Consider the following 12,544-nt stretch of genomic DNA (forward strand, 5'->3'; position numbering starts at 1 on the left):
AGGCCAGCGTGTTTGAAAGCAGAAGTTAAGATGCCATTGGAGAGGAGAAAAGTGGTGAGGGCAGTACAATTGAAGAAGGAGACCCGGTTTAGAAAAGCAACAAGAAAGAAAGGAAAGTATGCCCACAGAGACAAAAGAAGCAGGCATCACAGGTATTAGTAGTGTACCTGCCCTGTACCTGTTGTTCAATAAATGCTTGAATGGGAGAGATAAAAACTGTGGTTGTATATTTCAGATGATCTCAGTCTTCTTAGGAAAGTATAGTTAAGTCTTATTCAATATGGACATTGAGCGTCAAGGGACTATGAACAAATATTCTCATTTGTTGGTGTATTAGTTAGGCTTGACTAATAAACCAGATCAACTACTATAACAAGTAGACCCAAAATGCAATGGCTCTATGATGTAGTTTCCATAATTTAATAGTTTAAATTTAATTGAATTTAACAGTCGAGAATGGGTTTTCAGGTCAGTGATTATCCAGGCTCCACACATCCTCTAAAGTCCTGAGAATGAAGAAAGAACAGGAGGAGCATGCATAGGGAGGTTCTTGCAAGCCTGGTATGGAAGGAACACACAATACTGCTTGCATTCCTTTGGAAAGACCTTAGTCATGTGGCCTCACCCATCTGCCAAAAAGAACAGAAAATGTAGTCTAGCTGTGTGTCCATAGAAGGGAAAACAGAGTTTGGTAGACAGCTACTGGTCTTCACTATGGTAGGCAGAGTACTGGACTCTGAAGATGACCTAATCCTCAGAACCTGTGAATATATTGCCTTACATGGCAAAAGGGACTTTGCAGATGTTTGAAATGAGGATGTTACATGTTGTTATACCTTGAGTTTAAAATGGTTGTGTCCTGACAAGAAAAAAATGTTCCAGATATGGTCAGATTTTACCCCATTAGGGCCCCTGGGCACTAAGGTGAGCATCACTGTGATGTGTTTCTTCTCTGCCCAGATGCCATCTTGCTTCTTTTTTTCTTTTTGATGCTGTCTTGCTTCTGACAAAATTTTGAAGCTGGATAACTAAATGAGGAACTTATTCTAACCCTATAATGGGTATGTGTTTATGGCACCTTTCCACAAGTCTGCAGCCCACCTGAAATACTGCAGTTTGGAACTGGCTAAAATAAAGAGTGTCAGGAAGGTGGGAGAGGTGAGCTGCGATCCCCAGGCGGAGGCCCTACAGCAAGTGGCATGGGCCCATTGAGTCATCAAGGCTGTGTTCTATGCAGAAGTGTTAGTATGGTGTTTGTCCACCATCCCTTGCTCCTGACTGATTAGGCACTGAGGCACAGTTAGTCATAGAGAGTCTTAGAGAGTGCATAGGCCATGACAAACCAGTTAACCTCAGAGACAGCTAAGGAGCTGGTGGATGAGGAAGGCCCTCACTGGTCAACATATCCAGACAAGAGAAACAAGCTAACATCTAAAGTTCTAGATGTGGGGGGTAGTGACAGAAGAACTGGGAAGTGATGTAACTCTTCCCATAAAAGTGGCTAAAAAACTTTTTTTTTTATGGGGAGGAGGTGATAAGATCATAGGAAGAAGAAAATGTTAGTTGTAGTATTGCTATTATAGTATTTCTATTGTAACATGATTTTATCTTTATTTTTAGAGGAAAAAATCCTCCTGAAAAAGAAGCTGGGACCTACGAGCTCCAAGAATTGTGCTCATTGCAGTGTCTTGCTTGTTTTGTTTAAATTGTATCTTCAGAGGACAAGGTCTAAGAAATAACTTTTTTTGGCATAAGTGACTTCAGAATGAACAATTTTAAATATGTAATTGGAATGGTTTCAAGATGACTTAACTATTAGTAAATAGCTAACATCTGTATCTCAGATATTGTTTTGTGGAAGGAGAAGATGAACTTGCTTGCTAACAGGCCAACTAAAATAAAATTGGGAGGATGGCAGTGTGCACCCCAAAAATATGTTATCAAAAAATTATTTACTGGGGTGCCTGGGTTGCTCAGTCAGTTAAGTATCCAACTTAGGCTCAGGTTATGATCTCACAGTTTGTGAATTCGAGCCCCGCATTGGACTCTGTGCTGACAGCTCGGAGCCTGGAGCCTGCTTCAGATTCCGTGTCTCCCTCTCTCTCTGCCCCTCCTCTGCTTGTGCTCTGTCTTTCTTTCTCTCTCAAAAATAAATAAACATTAAAAAAACAAAAAAAATTATTTACTAAGGCTAGGAGTCTTGGAAAAGGGATTCTTTTTTTTCCAATTTGTATTTACTTTAGAATCCCAGCTCCTGAACCAAGTTCCCTTTTGCTGAAAGTTAATACAATATTAAGGAGAGCTGTAGGCTGTGAAAAACAATTGTGTAGGAAGTTGTAAGGCCCAGGGTTGAGAGACTGGCAGACAGCAGTGTATCAGTCAGGCTCCAAGTAGGAAAACAGAAACCACTCTAAGTATTTGGACAGAGGGAATCTAACGCAGGGAATCTGTGACACAGTCAGAGATCAGCATCAGAGAAAGCCACTGCCAAATGTCATCAGATACAGCTTTTAAAATAATGTTCAAGGAGGGGTGCCTAGATGGCCCAGTCAGCTAAGCATCTGTCTTCAGCTTGGGTCATGATCTCATGATTCGTGGATTTGAACCCCACATTGGGTTCACTGCTGTCAGTGCAGTGCCTCCTTTGGATCCTCTGTCTCCTTCTCTCTCTGCCCCTCCCTCACACACTCTTTCTCTCTCCCTCTCTCTCTCTCTCTCTCTATCCCTCCCTCTCTCTCTCTCTATCCCTCCCTCTCCCTCCCTCCCTCTCTCAAAGATAAATAAGTATTTAAAAATTAATAAATAAAATAATGTTCAAGGAAAGTAAAGACAAATTTGAGAACTTGGCATACTATAAAAAAGAAAAATGGAAAGTCTCAAACTGAAAAACAGACTATCTATTTAATGGCAGATTACACAGCTAACGAGAGACTTAGTGAACTAAAATATAAGTTATATCCAGAATGAAGCCTGGGCAGGGAGTTGGGGACAGAGGGATGGAAATGGCAGGTTAATAGACATAGGAGATATGGTGATAAGGTCTAACATGCCTTTATTGGAGTCACAGAAGGAAACAGAAAGCGAAGGGATTAGAGATAACATTTGGGCACACAAACAGCTGAGAATTTACCAAAACTGAAGATACAAATCCACAAATTTAAAAGCCCAAAGAATCTGAAGCAGCATTACTAGGGGAAAAATCCACATCCAAACATAACGTAGTAAAACTGGAATAAATCAAAGACACAGAAAAAAATTTAACAATGCATTAAACAGGAGGATGAGCAGCTGACTGCTCACCAGCCAGTGTGGCAGTCAGAAATTGGTGGCTTGATGCCTCCAATGTGACAAAAGGATATGACACTCAACTTAGAATTATATTCCTAGAAAAAAATATCTTTTAAGAATGAAAGTGTAATAAAGCTATGTTTAGGCAAACAAAAATTGGAAGGTGTTAGTTACCATTAACAGGACAGAATGTCATACAGTATATTTTTTGAGACAGAAGGAAAATAACCCCACATGGGAAATTGAAGAGGCAGAGAAAAAAATAGTAAATATGTGGATAAATCTCAATAACTATTTGGTATAGAGAACAATAATAATGTATTTCAACACATATCTGTATACTTTATGTGTACATAATTAAATTCACAAAAACAATAGCATATAAAATGAGACATAAATGAGGTTACAGTATTCTAAGATCCTTTCATTGTCTAGTATGAAGATAAAATTCCAATTAGAATTAGGTTTTTGTAAATGAAGAATGGATCTTCTAATTCCTTGGCCATTAAAAGAAGAGAAAAAGTGTATAACTTCCAAACCAATAGAAGGAAAGCCTGAATAATAGGCTAATTGTAGTAGAATCCTAACAGAATTCTAACCCGATCTTTAAGCAAAAGGCATACTACAGATAGAGGCTTACTTCATAAAATTTCAATTCACCAGGAAGATATGACAATTCTATATATTTTTAAATTGTTTTAATGTTTTATTTTTATTTTTGAGAGAAAGAGACCTAGACAGAGAGGGAGACCTAGACTCTGAAGCAGGCTCCAGGCTCTGAGCTGTCAGTGCAGAGACGGACCTGGGGCTTGAACCCACAAACTGTGAGATCATGACCTGAGCTGAAGTCAGACAGTTAACCAACTGAACCACCTAGGTGCCCCGACAATTCCATATTTGCATGCATCTGGTAACATGGCCTCAAATATATAAAGTAAAATTCATAGAACTATAAGTAGAAATGGATAACTCAACAATTACTTCATTAATTGATAGAACAAGCAGATAAAAATCCATTAAGAGCTGAGAAGATCTGAACATTACAAACTTGATCAAATGGCTCTTTCTAGATCAGTGCACCCAGCATCTCCAGAACACATTCTTTTCGAGTGCCAGTGGAAACCTCACTGAGATCAAACATGTGCTGGGCCATAAGCAAATCTCAACAAATTTCAAAGGACAACAATCATACAGTCTGTTTTCTGACCATATGCAATCATAAACTATAACTAGGAAGTCTTTGTACATTTAAAGTTTTTAAAGTACATTTCTAAATAATCTATGGCATCTGTTGTGACTTTGTGCTTTCTGTTCTTTCTCCTTTATTACATCAGAGATTTGTCAATTTTAGCATTCTTTCCAAAATACTAACCTTGACTTTTGATCCTTTCTATTGTGTTGTTCTCAGTTTCATTAATTTTTGCTCTTGTTTTTGTTATCTCCTTCCTTTAACTTAAAAAAAAAAGACAGAATTTAAAAAACAGATCATTAGTCAATTTAACAATAATGTTTCTATAGAGATTTGCAAAATGCAAAATGCTTTTTCATGAATCCTTAAAGCAACCTTATGAGTTGGGTCTTTCCCCTCATTTTACAGATGGGAAAATTATAGACAGGAAAAGAAATAAATTATAATTGTTGCATTCACTGGAATACTGGCCCTAAGGTTTGCATCCAAGACCAGAGGAATTTCTCCTGCTCTCCTCCAGGGCTTTGCCCTGTCAACTCCAGGACCTCCTCTTAGCCTTTGAGATCTTAAGGGACACTCACCCCCAAACATCCATGGTTACGATGGTAGAGGCTTGGCTCCCAACAACCATTTCTGCATTAATCTCTAGTCCATCTATTTCTAGGAAAACACAGGGAGGTGGGGGGGAGCAAAATGCATATAGATGAGTGGGCAGGCTGCCTAAGCTGGAGAAGCAAGTGTGAAGCAGCCTTTGTCCTACCCAACACTCTTAGTCACTGGAGTAGAGCTGGAGGCTTCTTCTGCTGACCCCTTTTCCAGCTTGAAAAAGCAAAGCATGCTTGCTTAGAAACAATGGATTGTTTGCTTAGAAGCAAGATACTGCTGACTAACCAAATCCAATCATTTTTCTGGAATCTCATCTTAGGGTGCATCTGTGTGTGGGCTGGTCCTAGGGAGATTTTCTTGGCTTTCAGATGGGCTGCCTTCCACTACCTGAGCATCCTGTTGCTGGAGTCCTGGGACCAGGGGCCACCACATGGCGAGACTTTCTTCACACACCTTTATGCTAAAGCTTCTCATTCCAGGCACACTTCTGAGGGCTCTAATAACACTAACTTCTCCAAGCCTCATTACAATCTAGGAGGTTGCTGCTATTATTATTCCAATAAGAGATAGCTGAGGACACATAACATAAAACAGAAGACTTAATTACTTGCCTAAAGTCATCTGGGAGTAAGTGAAAGAATCCTTATTTGCATCTGGGCTTCATGGTTGAAAGATCATGTTTTGGTCACTACACTTTGTAGTCTCTCTACAAGGGATTCACACAAACTCCTTCCTGAGCATAACTGATACTATCCACAACCTGAGAAGAACTCCCAGGGCTAAATGGGAACACTCAGTAGAAAGAAGAATTGAGTTAAAATTTGTGATTTCCTTCTCCATGTCTCCATCCTGAAGCACTCAGCTGAGGCTGGAGAAAAAGCATGAGAAACCTCCCAGCCCAAGTAATCCCCTGGAAGCAATTGTACCCAATTTCTCAAAGTCCTGATGCAGACTTCAGGTCCCCACTGTCTGTCCTCATCTAACTGGTCCTCAGTTGACCCTCTCTCCTTTTTGAATCCCATGAACGAAAAGTTCCCTTGCATTGCATGACTGTGGTACTCAGTACCATTTCACCCCTAGAGTCTCTATACATAAATACAGATGAAATTATTTTTCAAGCTTTCACTTTCAAATTCACTAATAGAAACAGAGAGTACATGTCTATGGAAGGCTTTTCCATACTCACTGTTAATTAAGGTTTCCCCTTCCTGCTTCCCCCCAGCTTCTCTCTCCTCTATCTTCTTGCTTCTCCTCCTTCGAGTTCCCTGAAGACTGAACTCACTCCATAGTCTTTCCCAAACTTCCCACATGTATAAGTTGTGAGACCTTTAGTAAGTTTTGGTAAGTTACATTTTTTTTTGCAATTTTTTCATTTCACATTAATATTTATAACTTACTGTAATGAAATTGTAATATCTTACTGTTTTAATACTGGTAGCATTTATAACATCAAACTTTAGAAATTCTGAGACTTCATGGGGCGCCTGGGTGGTTCAGTCAGTTAGGTGGCTGGCTTTGGCCCAGGTCATGATCTCACAGCTCAAATGAAGGCTCCTGAGTTCAGGCCTGCATCAGTCTCTGTGCTGACAGCTTAGAGCCTGGAGCCTGCTTTATTCTGTGTCTCCCTCTGTCTCTGCCCCTCCCCTGCTTTCCCTCTCTCTCCTAAAAATAAACATTAAGAAAAAAAAATTAAAAAAAAAAAGTAATTCTCTGAGACTTCAAGCTACAAAGGAAATGGGTGCTTTATTCAAATGGTTGCAACAGGGAAAGTTCTTACAGGAACTGTTTCTCCAAACATGGGAATGAGAGGGGTTTTATAGGGGAAATAAACAAAAGCAAATGTCCACAGCAATTTTGGTGGGCTTTGGTCATGTAGGTGTCACAATCTTTCAGAAGTGAGTTGTGTTTCTTTGTGATTTGGCTCATCTTATGTTAACATTCTGTTCTCATAATTGTTGACTCAAGGAATTTAGAGGGAGTGGGTTATTCTCTCAGTATCAGGGAGTCAGGGGGTCAGTGCAGATTCAGAGAAAATTTTGTAGTTCTCCTTATTCCCCCCTTTTTATTCCTGACTTTGGTTATTTTTCTTTTTTCCTTAATCAGTCTCACCAGAAGTTTGTCAGTTTTATTGTTAGTCTTTTCCGAAATACACAAACACACACATTTGATTTTGTTGATCCTCTATATATTGTATATTTGTTTTTCTCTTTCATAAATGTCTACCTTTTATTACTTTCCTATTTTAACACTTTTGGGATTTATTCTTATTGTTCTGTTTGAGATGGTGCTTATGTGATTAATTACTAGGTTTTCTGATTTTCTTAAATATCTTTTTAGGCTATAAGTGTTTCTCTAAGCCCTACTTAAGCAACATCTCACTGGTCTTGATATGCAGTATTCAGTTCAAAGTATTTTCTTCCTTGGAACCATGATTAACAAAAGTATTTATAGGGGCACCTGGGTGGCTCAGTCAGTTGAGCATTTGACTTCAGCTCAGGTCATGACCTCACATCTCGTTGAGTTCAACCCCCATATTGGGCTCACTGCTCTCAGTGCAGTGCCTGCTTGGATCCTCTGCCCCCCTCTGTCTCTGTCCCTCCCCTGCTCATACTCTCTCTCTCAAAAATAAATAAAACATTAAAAATTATTTATAAATTTCTGAATATAATGGGGACATCCTAAGTATCTTTTTATTATTAATTTCTAATTTATACTCAAGGGAACAAATTCTGTATGTTTTCAGTTCTTTAAAATTTGTTGAGGTTTACTTTATGGTCCAGCATATGGTCAGTTTTTTTTCCCCCAGCTTCACTGAGATAAAATTTATATGTAGCTCATGTAGATCAATTTTTGAAAGTTTAATGTGTGCTTGGAAAAAAATATGTATCCTTACTTAATACATCGGTGCAGTGTTCCATGTACATATCCATTAGATTTCTTGTTAAATCATAGTGTTAAAATCTGTAACTTTACTAATGTTTAACATTCTTGTCCTATTAATTACTGAGAGAGAGATATCAAAAATCTCTCATCATGATTATGGATTTTATATTTCTCCTTTCAGTTCTGCATATATTTGCTAACTCTTGAGCTATGGTATTAGGTAGATGCTAACTTACAACTGTATGTCTTCCCAGCATTTTCTCTTCCCTGGACTTTTGTCTTTTTAAAAAAAAATTTTTTTTAACATTTATTCATTTTTGAAAACAGACAGAGACAGAGTGCAAGCAGGGGAGGGGCAGAGAGACACAGAATCTGAAGCAGGCTCCAGGTTCTGAGCTGTCAGCACAGAGCCTGACATGGGGCTCAAGCTCACAAATCATGAGACCATGACCTAAGCCAAAGTCGAACGCTCAACTGACTGAGCCACCCAGGCACCCCACCTTTTGTCTTAATGTAATGATTCCTTTTATCTTCAGGAATATTTTGTGCCTTAAAGTATGTATTTCATCTAATATTAGCAGAGCTACAGCAGTTTCTATTGGTTACTATTTCAAATAACTTCCTCCCATTCTTTTACTTTCAAATGTTATGTCCTCATATTTAAGGTGAGTCTCTTGTATGCAGCATAGCATGGGGTTTTATGTTTTTGTCCTGTCTACTATAGGGTGAATGTTTGTATTCCCCCAAGATTCACATTTGGAATCCTAATGCTCAGTGTCTGAGTGTTAGGAGGTTGGATGTTTGTGAAGTGATTAAGTCATGAGAGTGGTGCCCTGATGCATTAGTGCTCTTATACTAGACACTCCCCGCCACTTCCCAATGAACTTCCCAGACCTTTCCACAATGTGAGGGTACAATTAGAAATCTGAAATTTGCAAAAGAGCCCTCACCCAACCATGCTGATCTCCAACCACTCTGATCTTGGACTTCCAGCTTCTAGAACAGTGAGAAATACATTTCTGTTGTTGATAAGCTACCCAGTCTGTAGCATTTTGTTACAGTGGCCTGAACAGACCAAGACATTGTCTGAAAATCTTTGTTATTTAAATTAAATGGAAATATTAACATTTTGGCTTAAGATCTACTTTTTTCCCTTCTCCTACCCATTTTTTTACTTTCCTTTTAATTTTTAAAATTTCATTTTTGCTTTACTAGTATAAAAATATACATTCTATTTTATGATTCCCCTAGATTTTACAATATGTATGAAATTAACCAAAACCTTACCTCATACAATAAATTCTTTTTACTCTCCCTTCACAGATATTATTGTTGTCTGGTGTTGTAAGTCTATCTTAACAACTGTAAATCTTTATTGTTTTGTATAAAATGTTTATTTACATTTGCCTACATATCTCTTATTACTCTCTTTGCTCTTCATTTCTTTTTGCATCTCAGAACTTCATCTGGGATCACTTTCTTTCTGTATTAAAATGCGTTCTTTAGAATTGCCTTTAGTGATGGTCAGCAGGGGAAAATGAAACGAGTTTTGTCTTAAAATGTGTTTATTTTGTCCTCACTCTTTTTTAAAAAAAAAAGAGACAGAGCACGAGCAGAGGAGGGGGCATGCAGAGAGAAGACACAGGAAGCAGACTCCAGGCTCTGAGCTGTCAGCACAGAGCCTGATGTGGGGCTCGAATTCACAAGCTGTGAGATCATGACCTGAGCTGAAGTAGGACACTTAACTGACCGAGCCACCCAGGAGCCCTGAAATGTGTTTATTTTGTCCTCACTCTTAAAAGATATTTTCAGTGGGTATAAAAGCCTGGGCTGACAGCTATTTTCTGTCTTTATACTCATGTTTTCATTCCACTCTGTCTTCCATTGTTTCTGGGAAGTCTGTTGTTTAAAGGGAATATTTTTTCTTCAGCTGAAAAAAATTTTTTTTTCTTTTTCTGCAGTTACACTATGATGTATGTAGGTATGACTTCTGTAAATGCATTCTTTGGGCTTTTAAATCTGTAGACTTGTATTTTTCATCAGCTCTGGAAAATTCTCAGCTTCAGTCCCTTTCTTTGCCCCTTCTGTCCTTGCCTTCTGAGACTATTAAATATATATAAAGCTTCCCAATGAAACGTTCCCTTCTCTGTGTTTTTACATATTTTTTCTAACCCCATGCTGGATTTTGGATAATTTCTTCACCTTTATCTTTCAGTTCACTAATTCTATTTTTAACTTTGTCACAATCTGTAGCCAAAGGCATCTTTAAATATTTTAAAGTTTTTTTTTTTCCACATATATACTTGATAATATGTGAAGTCTATGTGGATCTTTTTGCAGGTTTTGTCATGTTGCCTTTTTTCCTTGTTCCTGATTGTGGGGGAAAAGCTTAGGAATTCCCTGAGCTTGCACCGATGGGTTAATAAGGCATAAAGAAATAGGAAGCCACAGGATGAAAGCATCCAAGATTAGGTAAACAAGATTAGGTAAACAAGGCAAAGCACCCCCAGTATAGAACAAAGGTATAGGAATAGGAAACCTCAGGATGAAAGCATCCAAGATTAGCAAAAGGAGATTAGGTATTCAGGGTGGAAATTTAGTACAAGCCCCCAATTTAGTACAATAGCAAAAAGCTGCTTTCACAGTTAAGGACCAAAATAGGTAAACAGGTAAACAGGGCTATAAACCACAGCAGGGTGAGGTTGCTTGGAGCAGAGCTAATTAGCAAAAGAAAGGTGCCTTGTTGATCCTGAGGTAACAGGCTGTCTTGTCTCCAGAACCAGCTAAGATAAACAGATGTGGCCTCTTGCCTCTGGTAAACAACCTTCTGCCCAGCACCAGGATTTTGTTTTGTATTGACCCAAACCCCTAACACCATATATCTTCAAACCCCCCTTTCCCTTACACCCATGAGCTAATGTTCACGGTTTCATTGTCTCTTTGTGCACGTCCATTATGCTTGTAAGCCTTCTGATCCTAATAAAAACAGAGCAAGTCCCCTTACTCCAAGCTCTTGTCTCCTCCTGGACATTAGCCCCTCTCGCATTTTAATCTTGTGTCTGTTTTCTTGCTGGACAAGAGAGAACTCCAGACCCAGAGTCTAGGACACCCGATTATCCCTGCTTGCTTATTAATTGCTCCCAAAAAATTATCTTTAAAAGTTTCCCTGAGGTCTAGATTGAGCAATTCTTCTTCCAAAGATGCCTTGTGTTTGCTTTTGCTGGCAAAAGGGCTGGTCATTGACCACAAGGTGTTAAGGATATATTCTTTCCCTTTCTTTGCTATCGCTCTGCTCAGTTACAAGGCCACTTTCTCTATAGTCTCCTGGGACTGAGAGATGGGTTTATCTTGAGGATGTAGCACATTGGGAACCCAAGTTACCTTCAGAAAGTTCTAAGATTCACCACCACGGGTAGGTGTGGGCCTGACCTTGTCTCACTCACTCCGTGTGACCAGGTAAGCAGGATCCAGCTGTGCTGCGTTTGCAAACAGTTTAGGACATAAGTTGCTTTGGTGTTCCCTTCACTGATGACAAGATCTCATTTTTAAATCACCATCTGTTGAAACTACACTTTTTATCCTCAATGCTTTCTTCAGGGGAAGGGGAGAGCATGCCACCTACATTTAAAAAAATGCACTTTTGGGGGGCACCTGGGTGGTTCAGCCAGTCAAGTGACTGTCTTGATTTCAGCTCAGGTCATGATCTCATGGTTAGCGAGACTGAGCCCCATGTGGGTTGCCACACTGGGTGCAAAGCCACCTTGTGATTCTCTCTCTACACCTCCCCCACTTACACCTGCATGTACACTCTAAGTAAACTTTTAAAAATGCACTTTTTCACTGTTTTTGGTATGAAATTGACCCAGACAACGTAGCCTACCTTTGCCAGAAGGTACTACCCTGCCTTTTCAGTGTTAGTTTTTCTCTTACAGACTTTGAGGTTTTCCAGTCCAGATCTTTAGATTTATAAACTTTATTTCTATCCTTCTAGTGTTTGCCCATGACATTTTACCACACAGTTAACTTAAAATCCAGAGTTAAAAAGAATCTTGACCTCCTCAGAAATAATATAAGCACTTTAGGCCACTTTTAGGCATATCTTCCAGCTTTACCTACTATTGTCCAACATTTCAATTCTATCTTTAGCCCTTTGAATTAGACACTGACTTAAAAATGAGTCTTTTGATATACCTCTATGTTGGCAAGTTTAATTTCCTTCTTGCACATCAGGTATTTTCTTTGGAAAGAGGTGGGGGATGGTGTTCCCTGAATGAACTCAAGTCCTGAAGTGAGACTGAACTGGCACAGTTGCAACACAAAGTCCACCTGGGACAACTGGAAACTCAAAAGACCCCTCCTCATCTGAGATGAGCTTGAGCAGCATGTTATCTGGCCGTAGATGGAATGAAGGCCTAGGCCAGGAGGCCCTGAAGCCCATTTCCTGTGGGTCAGTCAGTGCAGGCCTCAGTAGGAGCGTATCCCAGTGCTTAGTGGGCTGGGGCACTCAGAATCCCCATTTGAATGGTAACCATCCTCTCCCTTATTGCACTTCTCTCCCAATAGTAGGTGGTACATTAG

General features: G+C 39.3%; 1 long non-coding RNA gene across 2 annotated transcripts; it reads right to left on the bottom strand.

Moving 5' to 3' along the window:
* Positions 1 to 419: 419 nt before the first annotated feature.
* LOC124514494 (uncharacterized) lies at positions 420 to 6,654 on the bottom strand. 2 transcript variants are annotated; one of them, XR_006962614.1, is made up of 4 exons: positions 6,270 to 6,654; positions 5,059 to 5,137; positions 4,661 to 4,740; positions 420 to 629 (listed from the first exon to the last, which is right to left on the bottom strand). It is a non-coding gene; the product is annotated as an uncharacterized LOC124514494 (long non-coding RNA). The 2 variants fall into 2 exon arrangements; XR_006962619.1 differs by lacking the exon at positions 5,059 to 5,137.
* Positions 6,655 to 12,544: the final 5,890 nt, after the last annotated feature.

The sequence above is a fragment of the Lynx rufus genome, unplaced genomic scaffold (assembly GCF_022079265.1).
Source record: "Lynx rufus isolate CCGP_SWC_20201006 ecotype Redwood Valley unplaced genomic scaffold, mLynRuf1.p SCAF_1, whole genome shotgun sequence".
In the NCBI taxonomy this organism is placed as follows: Eukaryota; Metazoa; Chordata; class Mammalia; order Carnivora; family Felidae; genus Lynx; species Lynx rufus.